We start from the raw sequence: 4454 nt of genomic DNA, 5'->3' as shown, positions 1-4454 counted from the left end.
CCAGGCGCGGGCGCGGCGGGGCGGGTCCTGCAAGGGGCGGGCCCGCCCAACGGACGTGTCTCCTGGCCAATGGGCGGCCCGCGCGCCGCCCGCCCCGCCCCTGCCGCCTCTCGGTGAGCGCCCGCGAGCACGCCCGCTGCGCGTGCGCTGCGCCGCGAAGCCTCCCGGGACTTGTAGTCCACGAGCAGAGCTCCGGCGTAGGCTACTGGGAACGTTTTTGAGGCGAGGCGCGAGTTCCCCCATTTGGAGGAGGCTTTTCCCTTCTTGCAATGAGCGAGGGACGCGCACACTCAGATAATGAGGCAGCCCCGTCCCGAAAGCCAGGAGAATTCTGACAGGGGCGACTCCCTGGTCCCCGGCCTCAGTTTCTCCATCTGCGCCATTGGCCCGGTGATTGACGAGTTGTATTATGTTTGACCAGTTTCACGGGACACCACTTGGACCATCCCCCAGCGCGCCAGAGCACCGCCCACGCCACGCTCCTGGTCCCGCTGGGTGGTCAGTGAGGATTGCCCTCCTCCGCCCACAGCCCCCTGCGGAACTCCTATACATCCTTCAGGATCCGACATAAAAAGCTCTGGTGGCAGCACGGGAGATTCTTAGGGGCGCCATCAGCTAAAGAGAGGGGCAGAGACCCAGTGGGGAGAAGAGGCTGTTCCTGGGGAGCTGGCATTTGGTCCCGAGATTGGATCCGGGCTTCTCCGACATGGGGGGAGGGCCTCCCTACGCAGGGAATGGTGTATAAACAAAGCTGCACCGCCTCCACGCTGAGGGGCGATGGCCTGTCCCCAGCCACATCCCAGGCCTCCTTTTCTCGTCTGGACAGTGGCCTGGAGGCTGAACCTTTCCTTCCGAGACCGAGAATAGGCTGCCCTGGGCTCAGGGTCCCAGAAGCTTAGGTGGGGCAGGTAGGCCTGGCCCAGACCCCACCAGCTGTGTCAAGGGAGGCACCTGACTTGTGACCCCAGGCAGTTGCCAAGCCACAGGCCTGACCACCTCCCCGCCCCCAGTCAGCCCTGCTCAGCCCTTACCTGGGGTTGGGGCTGGATCTAGAAGAGGACCGAGCAGAGGGGCAGGGAGGTGAGAGGAAGGAAGGTAAGAACAAGGCTTATGAGTGTCTACAGGTATGGCAGGCACCAATCACATCCCTTTCCTGGTTTCAGCTGATTAAGTGCTCTCAACAGTTCTGTGAGGGAGGAAGGCCCCGAGGATCTAGATGAGGAAGCTAAGACAGGTGGGCGCAGGCAAGGGGGCTGAGCTGACTGCACTGAGAAGGGTCAGGCACCTCCGGCCTCTGCCCATGCCATGCCCAGCACAGGCAGCTCAAGCTGGTCTGAAGCCTGGGTTCTGGTCCCTGCCCTGCCACCCATGGCTGACTTTCACAGCCTGAGCCCCAGTGGCCTCTTCTGCAGAACGAAGGCCTCACACGGGGAAGCGTTAGGAAGGTGTTAATTCACATCCCTGGTCCGTCCGTTGCCTCTCTGTCTCGGTTTCCTCACCTGTAAAAACGTGGGTAATCCTAGTACCTGCCTCAGAGGGTCGTTTCGAAGATGAGATGAATTAGCACTTGTAAAGCCCTTAGACCAGACCGCAGCCAGGCAGACAGGAAGTGCCATGTGGGACTCAGCTGTCGTTAGAATTCTTGCTAATTGCTGTTTGAGCTCTGCCTCTCTGTCACCCTGGGCAAGTCCCTGCCCTTCCTCAGTCTCCACTTCTGTCTTTGAAAGGGGACCGAGTCAGCAGGCAGTAAGCAGCCATGCCTGCCCCACCGCACACCCACAGCTCACAGTCTAGGGGAGCACAGAGCTGAGTGGAGACCACAGCCACCCGGAGTTCGCTGTGCTGTGATGGGGACACCCGGGGGCGGTGGGAGCCCAGAAGAGGCGTCTGATGCAGGGTAGGTGCCCCTGGAGGGAGGTAGGCATTTCAAGCTGGGCTGTAATGGGTGAGCAGTTCAACGGTAGAGCGGGCAAGGGGGTGGAGGGGGGGGGGCCCAGGCAAGCAGGGGTTCTCAGAGTGTCAGAACTCCCCCCACACCTGTGCAAATGCCCATGGAGTAGGGCCCCAGAGCCTGGATTTTAAACCAGTCCTTTCCCAGGTGACTCTAAGGCCCCAGCTTGGCCCCATCTGATCAGGTTCAAGGGGTTAATTAAATGGGTAAACTGAGACGTGAGCAGATAGGCCCAGCCCGTCCACACGTGGGGCAGGGTTAGGAATGGCACGGGATGAGTGTGGGACACCAAGGACAGACTGCTTGTGCTTCCCCTCCCCCGTGAGCCCGGGCCCAGGTGTATGATTACCGTGGTCACAGGGCAACAGGGCCACGCCTGCTCATTGCTCAAAGCAGGAAACAGGCTCTGGGGAGCCCAGGCAAGGGCATGGACACAAGGTCTTCAGTGACCTCAGGCGGCCCCGCACCTGTCCTGGATGTTGGGGGGACGATGGGGGCAGGAGGGCGCCTGAGTCAGCAGCACTCAAAGGGAAAGCCGGTCCCTCTTGCAGCCTCCCAGCCTCAGGTCAGCCTCAGGCCAGGGATGGGCTGCTACCTTCTCGGCATTTCCGGGGTGGGGTGGCCTCTCCCTACACCCTCCTCCTCCTCCTTCTTCTTGGCCACCCCAGGGCCCTCGCCCAGCTCTGAGGTGGGACCCAGGTCTGGCTTCAAATCCCAAGACATCCCCTTGCTAGCTGGGTGACCTCAGGTAAGCCACTTGTCCACCTTGGGCCTCAGTTTCCCCATCTGTAAAATGCTGTAAGGACTAAATGAGATGATTCCAAACAGGCGTGGAGCCCAGGGCCTGGCAGGCTGTGTACCTAGTGAGCCAGCCATTCCTAGACTCTGGCTCATAACCAGCTGCCTCACCATTCTTCAAACCTACCAGACAGGCTCTGCCTTGGGACCCCTGCACTGGCTATTTCCTTACCTGGGACACTTTGCCCCCAGGTTTTCACTTAACCAAATCCCTCCCCTCCTTTTGGTCTTGACCTCATGACCCTTGCTCAAGTAAGCCCCCCCGCCGGCCTCTCGATTCCTGATGCCTCCCTTGCCTGTTCCTCTCTGCCTGCCTCTTCTCACCCACCGTGCATCTGACTTCTGTGTACATTACTTGTCTTCCAGCTTGAGAATGTGCTCCCCGAGGGCTCAGTTTTTAATGCTGCTGTTCACTGCTGTGTCCCCAGTGCCTAGAACAGTGCCTGGCACACGGTAGGTACTCAACACATTTAAAAAATAATGTACGGATGAATAAAAAAAGGTCAGAAGCAAATGCGACAAACTGTTAACACGTGTGGGTGGTAGCGTGGCTTCCCAAGTATTTTTCAGTGTGTTTGAAATACTGCATTAAAAATACAAAACACAAATAATAACAGTCCACACTGTTTGGGAGTCAGAGGTCATAGGAAATGGTGGTTGAAGCTTGTGGCGAGGCAGGTGCAGAGTAGGGGTGTCCCCGAGCCAGGCTGGCATCCTCTGAGGCAGGCGCCCCACAGATGCTGTATCTGTGCTTTATCGGCCTGGACCTTGCGGTGACACTTGGAGGTAGGTTCAAGGACAGCCCACTTCACAGACAGGAAACGGAAGCTAAGGCCCAAGGCCACCTGTGGAGAGGAGGGAAGGAGGGCGAAAACCCCGCAGGGAGGCCGAGTAGGGGTAGCCAGGGAGTGGGAGGGAAGGCGGGACAGCCTGGGCCAGGGAGATGGCCCCGCCTTCCAGGAGCTGGCCCAGATCCTGGCTGAGGCCACGACCCTCCACTGCTGCCCAAACCACACAAGCAGCTTCTTCCTGGCGGCTCGGCTCCGGGGGGCCTGGCAGGCCCCGCGACTCCTGGAGTGGAATCTGGGCTGGGGGCAGGGCGGGCAGGGCCTGGGTGGGAGGAGATGAGGGGTCCAGCAGGGTGGGGGCTGCCTGGGAGAGCACCGGAGCCCTCATCCTGCATGGTGGCTTTGAGGGCCCATATAGGGGAGGGGCAGGGGCTCTGGGGCCCACGGAGGGTGAGCAGTGTGTTGGGCCTCAGGGAAGGGGCCAGGCAGCGGGAGGCTGGGGCAGACCCAGCCTGTCCTCGTTTTACAAGGGAGGAACCTGAGGCTCGAGAGAAGTGACCTGCCCAGGGTCACGTGGGGGACCACACAGGGGTCTTTGGACCTCCAGCCTAGAGCCCCCTCTCCAGATACAGGGCTGCCAGGCCTGACACTTGCCCTGAGCCTGGGTCTGAACTGTGCTTTTCTCAGCTCACACTGGGTCACAGGACCTGGGGATTTGGAGGCACCAGCCCCCTACAGGGGTGTCAGGTTTGAGGCTCCAGGAGATTCTCAGAGGCCTACTGGAAGGTGGGGTTCTGTGCTTCATTCGTCTCTGTGGCTGCAAGTTCTAATCCTGCTCTGCCATTTCATCTTTCTGGGCCTCAGTTTACTCATCTGCAAGATGGGGCCTGAACAGTAATTGCTACCATTTATTAACA

The sequence above is a fragment of the Phocoena sinus genome, chromosome 20 (genome assembly GCF_008692025.1).
Source record: "Phocoena sinus isolate mPhoSin1 chromosome 20, mPhoSin1.pri, whole genome shotgun sequence".
NCBI lineage: Eukaryota > Metazoa > Chordata > Mammalia > Artiodactyla > Phocoenidae > Phocoena > Phocoena sinus.
Note: the sequence above shows the minus strand (reverse complement) of the source record.